This window comes from Oncorhynchus masou, unplaced genomic scaffold, assembly GCF_036934945.1.
Source record: "Oncorhynchus masou masou isolate Uvic2021 unplaced genomic scaffold, UVic_Omas_1.1 unplaced_scaffold_542, whole genome shotgun sequence".
Taxonomy (NCBI): Eukaryota; Metazoa; Chordata; class Actinopteri; order Salmoniformes; family Salmonidae; genus Oncorhynchus; species Oncorhynchus masou.
The window spans coordinates 218,510-239,523 of record NW_027011833.1 but is presented as its reverse complement, the minus strand read 5'-3'; the positions used below and the strand labels follow the sequence as shown (position 1 = coordinate 239,523).

The 21,014-nt window shown below is 41.3% G+C and overlaps 1 protein-coding gene across 1 annotated transcript in view; it reads left to right on the top strand.

Annotated features, from left to right (window-relative positions):
• The window catches only part of LOC135535998 (glypican-6-like), a 174,713-nt gene that overhangs the window by 23,214 nt on the left and 130,485 nt on the right, over positions 1 to 21,014 (top strand). The gene's annotated exons all lie outside the window — the stretch shown is intronic.

The following is a 21,014-nucleotide window of genomic DNA, read 5'->3' as shown; positions in this document are numbered from 1 at the left end:
TGTATCAGTGTGTAGAGAGAGCAGTCAGAACAGAGTGGAGAGAGATGGAGTTTATTAGGTCAGTGTGAAGAGAGAGCAGTCAGAACACAGTGGAGAGAGATGGAGTTTATTGGGTCAGTGTGAAGAGAGAGCAGTCAGAACACAGTGGAGTGAGAGGGAGTTTATTGGGTCAGTGTGAAGAGAGAGAGCAGTCAGAACACAGTGGAGTGAGATGGAGTTTATTGGGTCAGTGTGTAGAGAGAGCAGTCAGAACACAGTGGAGTGAGAGATGGAGTTTATTGGGTCAGTGTGTAGAGAGAGCAGTCAGAACACAGTGGAGTGAGATGGAGTTTATTGGGTCAGTGTGTAGAGAGAGCAGTCAGAACACAGTGGAGTGAGATGGAGTTTATTGGGTCAGTGTGTAGAGAGAGCAGTCAGAACACAGTGGACTGACATGGAGTTTATTGGGTCAGTGTGAAGAGAGAGAGCAGTCAGAACACAGTGGAGAGAGATGGAGTTTATTAGGTCAGTGTGAAGAGAGAGCAGTCAGAACACAGTGGAGTGAGATGGAGTTTATTAGGTCAGTGTGAAGAGAGAGCAGTCAGAACACAGTGGAGTGAGATGGAGTTTATTAGGTCAGTGTGAAGAGAGAGCAGTCAGAACACAGTGGAGTGAGATGGAGTTTATTGGGTCAGTGTATTGTATCAGTGTGTAGAGAGAGCAGTCAGAACACAGTGGAGTGAGAGATGGAGTTTATTGGGTCAGTGTGAAGAGAGAGCAGTCAGAACACAGTGGAGTGAGATGGAGTTTATTAGGTCAGTGTGTGAGAGAGCAGTCAGAACACAGTGGAGAGAGATGGAGTTTATTAGGTCAGTGTGTGAGAGAGCAGTCAGAACACAGTGGAGAGAGATGGAGTTTATTGGGTCAGTGTGTAGAGAGAGCAGTCAGAACACAGTGGAGAGAGATGGAGTTTATTAGGTCAGTGTGAAGAGAGAGAGCAGTCAGAACACAGTGGAGAGAGATGGAGTTTATTAGGTCAGTGTGTAGAGAGAGCAGTCAGAACACAGTGGAGAGAGATGGAGTTTATTGTATCAGTATGTAGAGAGAGCAGTCAGAACACAGTGGAGAGAGATGGAGTTTATTAGGTCAGTGTGAGAGAGAGCAGTCAGAACACAGTGGAGAGAGATGGAGTTTATTAGGTCAGTGTGTGAGAGAGCAGTCAGAACACAGTGGAGAGAGATGGAGTTTATTAGGTCAGTGTGAAGAGAGAGAGCAGTCAGAACACAGTGGAGAGAGATGGAGTTTATTAGGTCAGTGTGTAGAGAGAGCAGTCAGAACACAGTGGAGAGAGATGGAGTTTATTAGGTCAGTGTGTAGAGAGAGCAGTCAGAACACAGTGGAGAGAGATGGAGTTTATTAGGTCAGTGTGAGAGAGAGCAGTCAGAACACAGTGGAGAGAGATGGAGTTTATTAGGTCAGTGTGTAGAGAGAGCAGTCAGAACACAGTGGAGTGAGATGGAGTTTATTAGGTCAGTGTGAGAGAGAGCAGTCAGAACACAGTGGAGTGAGATGGAGTTTATTGGGTCAGTGTATTGTATCAGTGTGTAGAGAGAGCAGTCAGAACACAGTGGAGTGAGATGGAGTTTATTAGGTCAGTGTGAGAGAGAGCAGTCAGAACACAGTGGAGTGAGATGGAGTTTATTGGGTCAGTGTATTGTATCAGTGTGTAGAGAGAGCAGTCAGAACACAGTGGAGAGAGATGGAGTTTATTAGGTCAGTGTGTAGACAGAGCAGTCAGAACACAGTGGAGTGAGATGGAGTTTATTGGGTCAGTGTGTAGAGAGAGCAGTCAGAACACAGTGGAGTGAGATGGAGTTTATTAGGTCAGTGTGTAGAGAGAGCAGTCAGAACACAGTGGAGTGAGATGGAGTTTATTAGGTCAGTGTGAAGAGAGAGCAGTCAGAACACAGTGGAGTGAGATGGAGTTTATTGGGTCAGTGTATTGTATCAGTGTGTAGAGAGAGCAGTCAGAACACAGTGGAGAGAGATGGAGTTTATTAGGTCAGTGTGAAGAGAGAGCAGTCAGAACACAGTGGAGTGAGATGGAGTTTATTGGGTCAGTGTATTGTATCAGTGTGTAGAGAGAGCAGTCAGAACACAGTGGAGAGAGATGGAGTTTATTGGGTCAGTGTATTGTATCAGTGTGTAGAGAGAGCAGACAGAACACAGTGGAGAGAGATGGAGTTTATTAGGTCAGTGTATTGTATCAGTGTGTAGAGAGAGCAGTCAGAACACAGTGGAGTGAGATGGAGTTTATTGGGTCAGTGTATTGTATCAGTGTGTAGAGAGAGCAGTCAGAACACAGTGGAGTGAGATGGAGTTTATTGGGTCAGTGTAAAGAGAGAGCAGTCAGAACACAGTGGAGTGAGATGGAGTTTATTGGGTCAGTGTATTGTATCAGTGTGTAGAGAGAGCAGTCAGAACACAGTGGAGTGAGATGGAGTTTATTGGGTCAGTGTGTAGAGAGAGCAGTCAGAACACAGTGGAGTGAGATGGAGTTTATTGGGTCAGTGTATTGTATCAGTGTGTAGAGAGAGCAGTCAGAATACAGTGGAGTGAGATGGAGTTTATTGGGTCAGTGTATTGTATCAGTGTGTAGAGAGAGCAGTCAGAACACAGTGGAGTGAGATGGAGTTTATTGGGTCAGTGTATTGTATCAGTATGTAGAGAGAGCAGTCAGAACACAGTGGAGTGAGATGGAGTTTATTGGGTCAGTGTATTGTATCAGTGTGTAGAGAGAGCAGTCAGAACACAGTGGAGTGAGATGGAGTTTATTGGGTCAGTGTATTGTATCAGTGTGTAGAGAGAGCAGCCAGAACACAGTGGAGAGAGATGGAGTTTATTGGGTCAGTGTATTGTATCAGTATGTAGAGAGAGCAGTCAGAACACAGTGGAGTGAGATGGAGTTTATTGGGTCAGTGTATTGTATCAGTGTGTAGAGAGAGCAGTCAGAACACAGTGGAGTGAGATGGAGTTTATTGGGTCAGTGTATTGTATCAGTGTGTAGAGAGAGCAGCCAGAACACAGTGGAGAGAGATGGAGTTTATTGGGTCAGTGTATTGTATCAGTGTGTAGAGAGAGCAGTCAGAACACAGTGGAGTGAGATGGAGTTTATTGGGTCAGTGTATTGTATCAGTGTGTAGAGAGAGCAGCCAGAACACAGTGGAGAGAGATGGAGTTTATTGGGTCAGTGTATTGTATCAGTGTGTAGAGAGAGCAGTCAGAACACAGTGGACTGAGATGGAGTTTATTGGGTCAGTGTATTGTATCAGTGTGTAGAGAGAGCAGTCAGAACACAGTGGAGTGAGATGGAGTTTATTGGGTCAGTGTATTGTATCAGTGTGTAGAGAGAGCAGTCAGAACACAGTGGAGTGAGATGGAGTTTATTGGGTCAGTGTATTGTATCAGTGTGTAGAGAGAGCAGTCAGAACACAGTGGAGTGAGATGGAGTTTATTGGGTCAGTGTATTGTATCAGTGTGTAGAGAGAGCAGTCAGAACACAGTGGAGTGAGATGGAGTTTATTAGGTCAGTGTATTGTATCAGTGTGTAGAGAGAGCAGTCAGAACACAGTGGAGTGAGATGTGAAGGGGAAAGGGAGTTTAGGCAGAACAATAAGCATGATGCTTTGCTTTGTTTCCCTGAATGCATGTAGACCAATGGAACACTAGAGTCAACATGTAGACCAATGGAACACTAGAGTCAACATGTAGACCAATGGATAACTAGAGTCAACATGTAGGACTACGGAACACTAGAGTCAACATGTAGAACACTAGAGTTAACATGTAGACCAATGGAACACTAGAGTCAACATGTAGACCAATGGAACACTAGAGTCAACATGTAGACCAATGGATAACTAGAGTCAACATGTAGGACTACGGAACACTAGAGTCAACATGTAGAACACTAGAGTCAACATGTAGACCAATGGAACACTAGAGTCAACATGTAGACCAATGGAACACTAGAGTCAACATGTAGACCAATGGATAACTAGAGTCAACATGTAGGACTACGGGACACTAGAGTCAACATGTAGAACACTAGAGTCAACATGTAGGACTCTGGAACACTAGAGTCAACATGTAGACCAATGGATAACTAGAGTCAACATGTAGGACTATGGAACACTAGAGTCAACATGTAGGACTACGGAACACTAGAGTCAACATGTAGGACTACGGAACACTAGAGTCAACATGTAGAACACTAGAGTCAACATGTAGGACTATGGAACACTAGAGTCAACATGTAGGACTACGGAACACTAGAGTCAACATGTAGGACTACGGAACACTAGAGTCAACATGTAGATCACTAGAGTCAACATGTAGGACTATGGGACACTAGAGTCAACATGTAGGACTATGGAACACTAGAGTCAACATGTAGACCAATGGAACACGAGAGTCAACATGTAGGACTATGGAACACTAGAGTCAACATGTAGAACACTAGAGTCAACATGTAGGACTATGGAACACTAGAGTCAACATGTAGGACTACGGAACACTAGAGTCAACATGTAGGACTACGGAACACTAGAGTCAACATGTAGACCAATGGAACACTAGAGTCAACATGTAGAACACTAGAGTCAACATGGAGGACTACGGGACACTGGAGTCAACATGTAGGACTATGGAACACTAGAGTCAACATGTAGGACTATTGGACACTAGAGTCAACATGTAGACCAATGGAACACTAGAGTCAACATGTAGGACAACGGAACACTAGAGTCAACATGTAGACCAATGGAACACTAGAGTCAACATGTAGGACTACGGAACACTAGAGTCAACATATAGGACTCTGGAACACTAGAGTCAACATGTAGACCAATGGAACACTAGAGTCAACATGTAGACCAATGGAACACTAGAGTCAACATGTAGGACTACGGAACACTAGAGTCAACATGTAGGACTATGGAACAGTAGAGTCAACATGTAGGACTATGGAACACTAGAGTCAACATGTAGGACTATGGAACACCAGAGTCAACATGTAGGACTATGGGACACTAGAGTCAACATGTATGACTATGGAACACTAGAGTCAACATGTAGGACTACGGAATACTAGAGTCAACATGTAGGACTACGGAACACTAGAGTCAACATGTAGGACTATGGGAAACTAGAGTCAACATGTAGACCAATGGAACACTAGAGTCAACATGTAGACCAATGGAACACTAGAGTCAACATGTAGAACACTAGAGTCAACATGTAGGACTACGGAACACTAGAGTCAACATGTAGGACTTTGGAACACTAGAGTCAACATGTAGGACTACGGAACACTAGAGTCAACATGTAGGACTATGGAACACTAGAGTCAACATGTAGGACTCTGGAACACTAGAGTCAACATGTAGACCAATGGAACACTAGAGTCAACATGTAGGACTATGGAACACTAGAGTCAACATGTATGACTATGGAACACTAGAGTCAACATGTAGACCAATGGAACACTAAAGTCAACATGTAGGACTACGGAACACCAGAGTCAACATGTAGGACTATGGAACACTAGAGTCAACATGTAGACCAATGGAACACTAGAGTCAACATGTAGGACTATGGAACACTAGAGTCAACATGTAGGACTACGGAACACTAGAGTCAACATGTAGACCAATGGAACACTAGAGTCAACATGTAGGACTACGGAACACTAGAGTCAACATGTAGGACTACGGAACACTAGAGTCAACATGTAGAACACTAGAGTCAACATGTAGGACTATGGGACACTAAAGTCAACATATACAGTGGGGCAAAAAAGTATTTAGTCAGCCACCAATTGTGCAAGTTCTCCCACTTAAAAAGATGAGAGCCCTGTAAGTTTCATAATAGGTACACTTCAACTATGACAGACAAAAATGAGGAGAGAAAAATCCAGAAAATCACATTGTAGGATTTTTTATGAATTTATTCACAAATAAATAAGTATTTGGTCAATAACAAAAGTTTATCTCAATACTTTGTTATATACCATTTGTTGGCAATAACAGAGGTCAAACGTTTTCTGTCTTCACAAGGTTTTCACACACTGTTGCTGGTATTTTGGCCCATTCCTCCATGCAGATCTCCTCTAGAGCAGTGAGGTTTTGGGGCTGTTGCTAGGCAACACGGACTTTCAACTCCCTCCAAAGATTTTCTATGGGGTTGAGATCTGGAGACTGGCTAGGCCACTCCAGGACCTTGAAATGCTTCTTACGAAGCCACTCCTTCATTGCCCAGGCGGTGTGTTTGGGATCATTGTCATGCTGAAAGACCCAGCCACGTTTCATCTTCAATGCCCTTGCTGATGGAAGGAGGTTTTCACTCAAAATCTTACGATACATGGCCCCATTCATTCTTTCCTTTACACGGATCAGTCGTCCTGGTCCCTTTGCAGAAAAACAGCCCCAAAGCATGATGTTTCCACCCCCATGCTTCACAGTAGGTACGGTGTTCTTTGGATGCAACTCAGCATTCTTTGTCCTCCAAACACGACGAGTTGAGTTTTTACCAAAAAGTTATATTTTGGTTTCATCTGACCATATGACATTCTCCCAATCTTCTTCTGGATCATCCAAATGCTCTCTAGCAAATTTCAGACGGGCCTGGACATGTACTGGCTTAAGCAGGGGGACACGTCTGGCACTGCAGGATTTGAGTCCCTGGCGGCATAGTGTGTTACTGATGGTAGGCTTTGTTACTTTGGTCCCAGCTCTCTGCAGGTCATTCACTAGGTCCCCCCTTATGGTTCTGGGATTTTTGCTCACCGTTCTTGTGATCATTTTGACCCCACAGGGTGAGATCTTGCGTCGAGCCCCAGATCGAGGGAGATTATCAGTGGTCTTGTATGTCTTCCATTTCCTAATAATTGCTCCCACAGTTGATTTCTTCAAACCAAGCTGCTTGCCTATTGCAGATTCAGTCTTCCCAGCCTGGTGCATGTCTACAATTTTGTTTCTGGTGTCCTTTGACAGCTCTTTGGTCTTGGCCATAGTGGAGTTTGGAGTGTGACTGTTTGAGGTTGTGAACAGGTGTCTTTTATACTGATAACAAGTTCAAACAGGTGCCGTTAATACAGGTAACGAGTGAAGGACAGAGGAGCCTCTTAAAGAAGAAGTTACAGGTCTGTGAGAGCCAGAAATCTTGCTTGTTTGTAGTTGACCAAATACTTATTTTCCACCATAATTTGCAAATAAATTAATTAAAAATCCTTCAAAATCCTTCCTTTTCCCTCATTTTGTCTGTCATAGTTGAAGTGTACCTGTGATGAAAATTACAGTCCTCTCTCATCTTTTTAGGTGGGAGAACTTGCACAATTGGTGGCTGACGAAATACTTTTTTGCCCCACTGTAGCTAGGTCAGTGTATTGTTGCTAGGTGTGTATATAGCTAGGTGTGTATATAGCTAGATCAGTGTATTGTAGCTAGGTGTGTATATAGCTAGGTCAGTGTACTGTAGCTAGGTCAGTGTATTGTAGCTAGGTGTGTATATAGCTAGGTGTGTATATAGCTAGGTCAGTGTATTGTAGCTAGGTGTGTATATAGCTAGGTGTGTATATAGCTAGGTCAGTGTATTGTAGCTAGGTGTGTATATAGCTAGGTGTGTAAATAGCTAGGTGTGTATAAAGCTAGGTCAGTGTATTGTAGCTAGGTGTGTATATAGCTGGTCAGTGTATTGTAGCTAGGTGTGTATATAGCTGGGTGTGTATATAGCTTGGTCAGTGTATTGTAGCTGGGTGTGGATATAGCTAGGTCAGTGTATTGTAGCTAGGTGTGTATATAGCTTGGTCAGTGTATTGTAGCTAGGTGTGTATATAGCTGGGTGTGTATATAGCTTGGTCAGTGTATTGTAGCTAGGTGTGTATATAGCTTGGTCAGTGTATTGTAGCTGGGTGTGGATATAGCTAGGTCAGTGTATTGTAGCTAGGTGTGTATATAGCTTGGTCAGTGTATTGTAGCTAGGTGTGTATATAGCTAGGTCAGTGTATTGTAGCTAGGTGTGTATATAGATTGGTCAGTGTATTGTAGCTAGGTGTGTATATAGCTGGGTGTGTATATAGCTTGGTCAGTGTATTGTAGCTAGGTGTGTATATAGCTTGGTCAGTGTATTGTAGCTAGGTGTGTATATAGCTAGGTCAGTGTATTGTAGCTAGGTGTGTATATAGCTAGGTGTGTATATAGCTAGGTCAGTGTATTGTAGCTAGGTGTGTATATAGCTTGGTCAGTGTATTGTAGCTAGGTGTGTATATAGCTTGGTCAGTGTATTGTAGCTAGGTGTGTATATAGCTAGGTCAGTGTATTGTAGCTAGGTGTGTATATAGCTGGGTGTGTATATAGCTAGGTCAGTGTATTGTAGCTAGGTGTGTATATAGCTGGGTGTGTATATAGCTTGGTCAGTGTATTGTAGCTAGGTGTGTATATAGCTAGGTCAGTGTATTGTAGCTAGGTGTGTATATAGCTGGGTGTGTATATAGCTAGGTCAGTGTATTGTAGCTAGGTGTGTATATAGCTAGGTCAGTGTATTGTAGCTAGGTGTGTATATAGCTGGGTGTGTATATAGCTTGGTCAGTGTATTGTAGCTAGGTGTGTATATAGCTTGATCAGTGTACTGTAGCTAGGTGTGTATATAGCTTGGTCAGTGTACTGTAGCTAGGTGTGTATATAGCTTGGTCAGTGTATTGTAGCTAGGTGTGCATATAGCTAGGTGTGTATATAGCTTGGTCAGTGTACTGTAGCTAGGTGTGTATATAGCTTGGTCAGTGTACTGTAGCTAGGTGTGTATATAGCTTGGTCAGTGTACTGTAGCTAGGTGTGTATATAGCTAGGTGTGTATATAGCTTGGTCAGTGTACTGTAGCTAGGTGTGTATATAGCTAGGTGTGTATATAGCTAGGTTAGTGTATTGTAGCTAGGTATGTATATAGCTAGGTCAGTGTATTGTAGCTAGGTGTGTATATAGCTAGGTCAGTGTATTGTAGCTAGGTGTGTATATAGCTAGGTCAGTGTATTGTAGCTAGGTGTGTATATAGCTAGGTCAGTGTATTGTAGCTAGGTGTGTATATAGCTAGGTCAGTGTATTGTAGCTAGGTGTGTATATAGCTAGGTCAGTGTATTGTAGCTAGGTGTGTATATAGCTAGGTCAGTGTATTGTAGCTAGGTGTGTATATAGCTTGGTCAGTGTATTGTAGCTAGGTGTGTATATAGCTAGGTCAGTGTATTGTAGCTAGGTGTGTATATAGCTAGGTCAGTGTATTGTAGCTAGTTGTGTATATAGCTAGGTCAGTGTATTGTAGCTAGGTGTGTATATAGCTAGGTCAGTGTATTGTAGCTAGGTGTGTATATAGCTTGGTCAGTGTATTGTAGCTAGGTGTGTATATAGCTAGGTCAGTGTATTGTAGCTAGGTGTGTATATAGCTAGGTCAGTGTATTGTAGCTAGGTGTGTATATAGCTAGGTCAGTGTATTGTAGCTAGGTGTGTATATAGCTTGGTCAGTGTATTGTAGCTAGGTGTGTATATAGCTAGGTGTGTATATAGCTTGGTCAGTGTATTGTAGCTAGGTGTGTATATAGCTAGGTGTGTATATAGCTTGGTCAGTGTATTGTAGCTAGGTGTGTATATAGCTAGGTGTGTATATAGCTAGGTGTGTATATAGCTAGGTGTGTATATAGCTAGGTGTGTATATAGCTAGGTCAGTGTATTGTAGCTAGGTGTGTATATAGCTAGGTGTGTATATAGCTTGGTCAGTGTATTGTAGCTAGGTGTGTATATAGCTAGGTCAGTGTATTGTAGCTAGGTGTGTATATAGCTAGGTCAGTGTATTGTAGCTAGGTTTGTATATAGCTAGGTCAGTGTATTGTAGCTAGGTGTGTATATAGCTAGGTCAGTGTATTGTAGCTAGGTGTGTATATAGCTAGGTCAGTGTATTGTAGCTAGGTGTGTATATAGCTAGGTCAGTGTATTGTAGCTAGGTGTGTATATAGCTAGGTCAGTGTATTGTAGCTAGGTGTGTATATAGCTTGGTCAGTGTATTGTAGCTAGGTGTATATAGCTAGGTCAGTGTATTGTAGCTAGGTGTGTATATAGCTAGGTCAGTGTATTGTAGCTAGGTGTGTATATAGCTAGGTGTGTATATAGCTAGGTCAGTGTATTGTAGCTAGGTGTGTATATAGCTAGGTCAGTGTATTGTAGCTAGGTCAGTGTATTGTAGCTAGGTGTGTATATAGCTAGGTCAGTGTATTGTAGCTAGGTGTGTATATAGCTAGGTGTGTATATAGCTAGGTGTGTATATAACTAGGTCAGTGTATTGTAGCTAGGTGTGTATATAGCTAGGTCAGTGTATTGTAGCTAGGTGTGTATATAGCTAGGTCAGTGTATTGTAGCTAGGTGTGTATATAGCTAGGTCAGTGTATTGTAGCTAGGTGTGTATATAGCTAGGTGTGTATATAGCTAGGTCAGTGTATTGTAGCTAGGTGTGTATATAGCTAGGACAGTGTATTGTAGCTGGGTGTGTATATAGCTAGGTGTGTATATAGCTAGGTCAGTGTATTGTAGCTAGGTGTGTATATAGCTAGGTCAGTGTATTGTAGCTAGGTGTGTATATAGCTAGGTCAGTGTATTGTAGCTAGGTGTGTATATAGCTAGGTCAGTGTATTGTAGCTAGGTGTGTATATAGCTAGGTCAGTGTATTGTAGCTAGGTGTGTATATAGCTGGGTCAGTGTATTGTAGCTAGGTGTGTATATAGCTAGGCATGGTGCCAGGCGCTCAGCTTTAAGCAGTGACGTTGTCATTGAGAGATGTGCGGATGAGGTCCTGGCGTGATGTAATTTATTGGCCAGCGTGTGTGTTTGAGTGTGTCTCTGTGTGTGTACGTGAGTCTGTGAAGATGCATGTTATTTCCTGATGAGTGACACCAGATCATCAGTCACATGCGGGCCCCGTGGCACCTCAGCTCTGGATCAGGACAGACACGTCGTCGTCATCTCTCATGTCCTCACCTCAGTGGGAAATCCCAGGGGAGAGAGTGGGGTGGCAGGCTCCCTATCATTATGCATACCCTAGTCCTACTATATATACCACCTCAAAGTCAGAACGCGATCACACGTTTATATTGCTCCATTAACTACTTTATAATGTATTGTTAGTTACTTCAACTTAACATAGCTACTTTATAATGTATTGTTAGTTACTTCAACTTAACATAGCTACTTTATATTGTATTGTTAGTTACTTCAACTTAACATAGCTAGTTTATAATGTATTGTTAGTTACTTCAACCTAACATAGCTGCTTTATATATACATTGTTATTGTCAAAGTGCATTTAGTTTTCAGACCCCTTGACTTTATAAAACACTTTGTTACATTACTGCCTTATTCTGAATTTGATTAAATTGTATTTCCCCCCTCATCAATCTACACACAATACCCCATAATGACATCACAATACCCCATAGTGACATCACAATACCCCATAATGACATCACAATACCCCATAGTGGCATCACAACACCCCATAGTGACATCACAATACCCCATAGTGGCATCACAACACCCCATAGTGGCATCACAACACCCCATAGTGACATCACAACACCCCATAGTGACATCACAAAAATAGTTGAAGTATACCTATGATGAAAATTACATGCCTCTCTCATCTTTTTAAGTGGGAGAACTTGCACAATTGGTGGCTGACTAAATACTTTTTTGCCAAACTGTATTCCTCTCAGATAATACCTTGATAAAATATCCCTACATGTGAGGACAGGCTCCTACACTATCACCAAGACAGTCCTGCTTCGAGTTAAGAGCCTTGGCTACGAACTTCTGATGGATTCACAGGAAGTCAAAGATCTTTGTCAACTTTGGCCAGATAGGAGGATCAAGAGGTTCAAGAGTGATGCATTTCTATTTTATTGCAAAGTCAACTTTAAAGTTGACTTGGTTCCGTTCTTGGATTCCTGCCCCTCCATTTCCTTGCCTAATCATTTATCCTAATTAGGACGTAGACCTGTGTTGTCCTCTGTTGAGTCCTTTGTCACCACAGTGGAAGCGATCTGCATTGATTTTATTTGCTCATTTCTTTTTAATTGCGTGGCTTGTCTCCCAGTGTAACTAGATCTCCACAGTCTCACCATTTAGGAACATTACAGTCAGTGATATTCCCTCTCTGCCCTCTGCGAAGGACTGGCTGTGAGTTAGCTAGTTATTAAGAAACACCAACACAGAATGAATATACATACTAACACATAGTCCTAAATATACGGTACTATTTAAGACCTGTATAGTCTGAATCTTCAGAGAGAAGAGGAGAGATTTAGAGAGGAGAGAATAGATCATTCATTAAAGGTCTCATTCCAACCAAGTCACGGTGCAGTTCATTCCAGATAAAAACATGTCGTCCAACACTAATGATCTTTGACTTGAGAAACACATTGCCTGCAGACGTGTTACAACAAAGGGGACTTGCTACAGTAACAACATGTGTCGTCCATTCAGCCTTCTAGATGCTCTGCTGTCTGCAACTGGCTGGGTTGAATTAGTGGTAAAGTCACCTAACATCTAACATCACCTAACATCACCTGACATCTAACATCACCTGACATCACCTGACATCTAACATCACCTAACATCACCTGACATCACCTGACATCTAACATCACCTGACATCACCTGACATCTAACATCACCTAACATCACCTCACATCACCTAACATCACCTGACATCACCTAACATCACCTCACATCACCTAACATCACCTAACATCACCTAACATCTAACATCACCTGACATCACCTAACATCACCTAACATCATCTAACATCTCCTAACATCACCTGACATCTAACATCACCTGACATCACCTGACATCTAACATCACCTAACATCACCTCACATCACCTAACATCACCTAACATCACCTCACATCACCTAACATCACCTAACATCACCTAACATCTAACATCACCTAACATCATCTAACATCACCTAACATCACCTATCATCACCTAACATCACCTAGCATCTCCTAACATCACATAACATCAGCTAACATCTCCTAACATCACCTAACATCACCTGACATCACCTGACATCTAACATAACCTAACATCTCCTAACATCTCCTAACATCACCTAACATCTCCTAACATCACCTAACATCACCTAACATCACCTAACATCTCCTAACATCTAACATCACCTAAAATCTAACATCACCTAACATCGCCTAACATCTCCTAACATCTAACATCACCTAACATCACCTGACATCTAACATCTCCTAACATCACCTAACATCTCCTAACATCTCCTAACATCACCTAACATCACCTAACATCACCTAACATCACCTAACATCACCTAACATCAACTAACATCATCTAACATCTCCTAACATCACCTAACATCTAACATCACCTGACATCTAACATAACCTAACATCTCCTAACATCTCCTAACATCACCTAACATCTCCTAACATCACCTAACATCACCTAACATCACCTAACATCACCTAACATCACCTAACATCACCTAACATCTAACATCACCTAACATCTCCTAACATCACCTAACATCTAACATCACCTAACATCACCTGACATCTAACATCACCTAACATCTAACATCACCTGACATCACCTGACATCACCTAACATCATCTAACATCTCCTAACATCACCTAACATCATCTAACATCACCTAACATCTCCTAACATCACCTAACATCTCCTAACATCACCTAACATCACCTAACATCACCTAACATCGTCTAACATCACCTAACATCACCTAACATCTCATAACATCACCTGACATCACCTGACATCTAACATCTCCTAACATCACCTAACATCTCCTAACATCACCTAACATCACCTAACATCTAACATCTCCTAACATCACCTAACATCTAACATCACCTAACATCACCTATCATCTAACATCTCCTAACATTCCTAACATCATCTAACATCACCTAACATCTTCTAACATCACCTAACATCTAACATCACCTAACATCTCCTAACATCACCTAACATCACCTAACATCACCTAACATCTCCTAACATCTCCTAACATCATCTAACATTACCTAACATCTAACATCACCTAACATCACCTAACATCACCTAACATCACCTAACATCTCCTAACATCACCTAACATCACCTAACATCTAACATCACCTAACATCACCTAACATCACCTAACATCTAACATCTCCTAACATCACCTAACATCTAACATCACCTAACATCACCTAACATCACCTAACATCTAACATCTCCTAACATCTCCTAACATCATCTAACATCACCTAACATCTCCTAACATCACCTAACATCTAACATCACCTAACCTCACCTAACATCTCCTGACATCTCATGACATCTCCTAACATCACCTAACATCATCTAACATCACCTAACATCACCTGACATCTCATGACATCTCCTAACATCACCTAACCTCACCTAACATCTCCTGACATCTCATGACATCTCCTAACATCATCTAACATCACCTAACATCTAACATCTCCTAACATCTCCTAACATCGCCTAACATCATCTGACATCTAACATATCCTAACATCACCTGACATCTAACATCACCTAACATCACCTAACATCACCTAACATCACCTGACATCACCTAACATCACCTGACATCACCTGACATCTAACATCTCCTAACATCACCTGACATCTCCTAACATCAATTATGGACCCCCTCTGTCTTTATTCTGTTGTGTGTTTTCCTGCCATTCTGTTGTGGAATATTGTGAACAGACTATTTTAAGATGTGTTTCACAGACTCATACGCACCTTAACAATCAGCTTGTTCATATTTGCCGTTGAAATTACACGCTTCCCGACACTAGGTTATGGGCTTGTGATTTAATACAATCCACAGCTGGTCATTTTAATGATTTGATTTCCTATTTAGGAACAGTGGGCTAATCTGTTTTCAAAATGGTCAACTCCCAAATGGATCAAAAATTAGGCCTATAGCCTATTGTATTGGTACTAGGCCTATAGCCTATTGTATTGGTACTAGGCCTATAGCATATTGTATTGGTGCTAGGCCTATATCCTATTGTATTGGTACTAGGCCTATAGCATATTGTATTGGTACTAGGCCTATATCCTATTGTATTGGTGCTAGGCCTATATCCTATTGTATTGGTACTAGGCCTATAGCCTATTGTATTGGTACTAGGCCTAAAGCCTATTGTATTGGTACTAGGCCTAAAGCCTATTGTATTGGTGCTAGGCCTATAGCCTATTGTATTGGTACTAGGCCTATAACCGATTGTATTGGTACTAGGCATATAGCCTATTGTATTGGTACTAGGCCTATAGCCTATTGTATTGGTACTAGGCCTATAGCCTACTGTATTGGTACTAGGCCTATAGCCTACTGTATTGGTACTAGGCCTATAGCATATTGTATTGGTACTAGGCCTATAGCCTATTGTATTGGTACTAGGCCTATAGCATATGGTATTGGTACTAGCAGAGTGAGTGTGCATATTCACTGTGAAGTAATTTTAGGACAATATAATTTTGTTAGATGGACATTGTGTCTCACCTTTTCCTAGTCCTAGATGGACATTGTGTCTCACCTTTTCCTAGTCATAGATGGACATTGTGTCTCACCTTTTCCTAGTCCTAGATGGACATTGTGTCTCACCTTTTCCTAGTCCTAGATGGACATTGTGTCTCACCTTTTCCTAGTCCTAGATGGACATTGTGTCTCACCTTTTCCTAGTCCTAGATGGACATTGTGTCTCACCTTTTCCTAGTCCTAGATGGACATTATGTCTCACCTTTTCCTAGTCCTAGATGGACATTGTGTCTCACCTTTTCCTAGTCCTAGATGGACATTGTGTCTCACCTTTTCCTAGTCCTAGATGGACATTGTGTCTCACCTTTTCCTAGTCCTAGATGGACATTATGTCTCACCTTTTCCTAGTCCTAGATGGACATTATCTCTCACCTTTTCCTAGTCCTAGATGGACATTGTGTCTCACCTTTTCCTAGTCCTAGATGGACATCATCCTGAGAGTTTTTCAGGGACTGGGAGACTAGTCAGGATTGAGGGAAGAGATGAATGGTGCAAAGTCCAGAGAGATCCTTGATGAAAACCTGCTCTAGACTTTTCAGGACCTCAGACTGGGGCGAAGGTTCACCTTCCAACAAGACAGCGACCCTAAGCACACAGCCAAGGGAACGCAGGAGTGGCTTCGGGACAAGTCTCTGAATGTCCTTGAGTGGCACAGCCATAGCCCGGACTTGAACCCGATCTAAACATCTCTGGAGAGACCTGAGAATAGCTGTGCAGCGATGCTCCCCATCCAACCTGGCAGAGCTTGAGAGGATCTGCAGAGAAGAATGGGAGAAACTTCCCAAATAAAGGTGGGCCAAGCTTGTAACATCATACCCAAGAAGACTCAACAAGGCTGTAATCGCTGCCAAAGGTGCTTCAACAAAGTACTGAGTAAAGGGTCTGAGTACTTATGTATATGTGATATTTCATTTTTTATTTATTTATTTAAAAAAATCAATTTTAGAATAAGGTTGAAACGTAACAAAATGTGTAAAACGCCAAGGCTGTATAGCTCTTCTTCTCTCTCCTTTCAACCTCTCACTCTGAGTTTCTATCAATTCAAATTCAATTCAAGGGGCTTTATTGGCACGGGAAACATGTGTTAACATTGCCAAAGCAAGTGAAGTAGAAAATATACAAAGGTGAAATAAACAATACAAATGAACAGTAAACATTACACTCACAGAAGTTCCAAAAGAATAAAGACATTTCATTATGTCATATTATGATGTACAGTTAACGTCCACTTAGGTTGGAGTCATTAAAACTAGTTAACGTCCACTTAGGTTAGGAGTCATTAAAACTAGTTAACGTCCACTTAGGTTGGAGTCATTAAAACTAGTTAACGTCCACTTAGGTTGGAGTCATTAAAACTAGTTAACGTCCACTTAGGTTGGAGTCATTAAAACTAGTTAACGTCCACTTAGGTTGGAGTCATTAAAACTAGTTAACGTCCACTTAGGTTGGAGTCATTAAAACTAGTTAACGTCCACTTAGGTTGGAGTCATTAAAACTAGTTAACGTCCACCTAGGTTGGAGTTATTAAAACTAGTTAACGTCCACTTAGGTTGGAGTCATTAAAACTAGTTAACGGACACTTAGGTTGGAGTCATTAAAACTAGTTAACGTCCACTTAGGTTAGGAGTCATTAAAACTAGTTAACGTCCACTTAGGTTAGGAGTCATTAAAACTAGTTAACGTCCACTTAGGTTGGAGTCATTAAAACTAGTTAACGTCCACTTAGGTTGGAGTCATTAAAACTAGTTAACGTCCACTTAGGTTGGAGTCATTAAAACTAGTTAACGTCCACTTAGGTTGGAGTCATTAAAACTAGTTAACGTCCACTTAGGTTGGAGTCATTAAAACTAGTTAACGTCCACTTAGGTTGGAGTCATTAAAACTAGTTAACGTCCACTTAGGTTGGAGTCATTAAAACTAGTTAACGTCCACTTAGGTTAGGAGTCATTAAAACTAGTTAACGTCCACTTAGGTTGGAGTCATTAAAACTAGTTAACGTCCACTTAGGTTGGAGTCATTAAAACTAGTTAACGTCCACTTAGGTTGGAGTCATTAAAACTAGTTAACGTCCACTTAGGTTGGAGTCATTAAAACTAGTTAACGTCCACTTAGGTTGGAGTCATTAAAACTAGTTAACGGACACTTAGGTTGGAGTCATTAAAACTAGTTAACGGACACTTAGGTTGGAGTCATTAAAACTAGTTAACGTCCACTTAGGTTGGAGTCATTAAAACTAGTTAACGTCCACTTAGGTTGGAGTCATTAAAACTAGTTAACGGACACTTAGGTTGGAGTCATTAAAACTAGTTAACGTCCACTTAGGTTGGAGTCATTAAAACTAGTTAACGTCCACTTAGGTTGGAGTCATTAAAACTAGTTAACGGACACTTAGGTTGGAGTCATTAAAACTAGTTAACGTCCACTTAGGTTGGAGTCATTAAAACTAGTTAACGTCCACTTAGGTTGGAGTCATTAAAACTAGTTTACGTCCACTTAGGTTGGAGTCATTAAAACTCGTTTTTCAACCACTCCATAAATGTCTTGTTAACAAACTATAGTTTTGGCAAGTTGGTTAGGACATCTACTTTGTGCATGACAGAAGTCATTTTTCCATTAATTGTTTACAGACAGATTATTTCACTTATAATTCACTGTATCACAATTCCAGTGGGTCAGAAGTTTACATACACTAAGTGGACTGTGCCTTTAAACAGCTTGGAAAATTCCAGAAAATGATGTCATGGCTTTAGAATCTTCTGATAGGCTAATTGACATAATTTGAGTCAATTGGAGGTGTACCTGTGGATGTATTTCAAGGCATATCTTCAAACTCAGTGCCTCTTTGCTTGACATCATGGGAAAATCAAATGAAATCAGCCAAGACCTCAGAAAAAAAGTTGTAGACCTCCACAAGTCTGGGTCATCCTTGGGAGCAATTTCCAAACGCCTGAAGGTACCACGTTCATCTGTACAAACAATAGTACACAAGTATAAACACCGTGGGACCACACAGCCGTCATACCGCTCAGGAAGGAGACGCGTTCTGTCTCCTAGAGATGAATGTACTTTGGTGCGAAAAGTACAAATCAATCCCAGAAAAACAGCAAAGGCCCTTGTGAAGATGCTGGAGAAAACAGGTACAAAAGTATCTATATTCACAGTAAAACGAGTCCTCTATCGACATAACCTGAAAGGCCGCTCAGCAGGGAAGAAGCCACTGCTCCAAATCCGCCTTAAAAAAAGCCAGACTACGGTTTGCAACTGCACATGGGGACAAAGATCGTACTTTTTAGAGAAATGTCCTCTGGTCTGATGAAACAAAAATAGAGCTGTTTGGCCATAATGACCATTGTTATGTTTGGAGGAAAAAGGCCTCAATCCGATAGAAAATGCGTGGGCAGGACTGAAAAGTGTGTGCGAGCAAGGAGGCCTACAAACCTGACTCAGTTACATCAGCTCTGTCAGGAGGAATGGGCCAAAACTCACCCAACTTATTGTGGGAAGCTTGTGGAAGGCCACCCGAAACATCTGACCCAAGTTAAACTATTTAAAGGCAATGCTACCAAATACTAATTGAGTGTATGTAAACTTCTGACCCACTGGGAATGTGATGAAAGAAATAAAAGCTGAAATAAATAATTATCTCTGTTATTATTCTGACATTTCACATTCTTAAAATAAAGTGGTGATCCTAACTGACCTAAAACAGGGAGTTTTTACTGGGATTAAATGTCTGGAATTGTGAGAAAACTGAGTTTAAATGTATTTGGCTAAGGTCTATTTAAACTTCCGACTTCAACTGTATACACAGTGTTGTAACGATGTGCAAATAGTTAAAGTACAAAAGGGAAAATAAATAAGCATAAATATGGGTTGCATTTAAAATGGTGTTTGTTCTTCACTGGCTGCCCTTTTCTTGTGGCAAAAGGTCACAAATCTTTCTGCTGTGATGTCACAGTGTGGTATTTCACCCAGTAGATATGGGAATTAATCAACATTGGGTTTGTTTTTACATTTTTTTGTGGATCTGTGTAATCTGAGGGAAATATGTGTCTCTAATATGGTCATACATTGTAGACGGAGGATATTTTTGCAGAGTTCTGCATGCAGTCACAATTTGGTGTTTGTCCCATTTTGTGTATTCTTGGTTGGTGAGCGGATCCCAGACCTCACAACCATAAAGGGCAATGGGCTCTATGACTGATTCATGTACTTTTAGCCAGATCCTAATTGGTATGTCGAATTTTATGTTCCTTTTGATGGCATAGAAGGCCCTTCTTGCGTTGTCTCTCAGATAGTTCACAGCTTTGTGGAAGTTACCTGTGGCTCTGATGTTTAGGCCAAGGTACGTTTAGGTTTTTGTGTGCTCTAGACAACGGTGTCTAGATGGAATTTGTATTTGTGGTCCTGGCAACTGGACCTTTTTTGGAACACCATTATTTTGGTCTTACTGAGATTTACTGTCAGAGCCCAGTTCTGACAGAATCTGTGCAGAGGATCTAGGTGCTGCTGTAGGCCCTCCTTGGTTGGTGACAGAAGTACCAGATCATCAGCAAACAGTAGACATTTGACTTCAGATTCTGGTAGGGTGAGGCCGGGTGCTCTCCTACCTCTCTACCCTCTCCTATCTCTTTATATAGCTCTTTCTCTACCTCTTTCTGCCCTCTCCTATCTCTTTATATAGCTCTTTCTCTATCTCTCACTCCTATCTCTTTATAAAGATCTATTTCTCTCTCCTATCTCTTTATATAGCTCTTTCTCGATCTATCTCTCTCCTCTCCTATCTCTTTATATAGCTCTTTCTCTATCTCTCTCTCCTATCTCTTTATAAAGCTCCATCTCTCTCTCCTATCTCTTTATATAGCTCTTTCTCTATCTCTCTCATCTCCTATCTCTTTATATAGCTATTTCTCTATCTCTCTCTCCTATCTCTTTATATAGCTCTATCTCAATCTCTCTCTCCTCTCCTATCTCTTTATATAGCTCTTTCTCTATCTCTCTCTCCTATCTCTTTATATAGCTCTATCTCAATCTCTCTCTCCTATCTCTTTATGTAGCTCTTTCTCTACCTCTCTCTCCTCTCCTATATCTCTAGCTTTTCCTCTATCTCTCCTCTTCTTTCTATCACTCTCTATCTCCCCTCTCACACAGACACGCACGTAAACACTGAATCACTGATAATTCTAGCTCTGACTCATTCTGTTAATCTGTAGTATCACTTTGAGACAAACCAGAAGTAGCTGTGTGCTCTCCTCTGACACTAACCACCACATTAACGAATCAACTGGAATGTTTGGATCAGATCATCTCCCTTCTCTACGG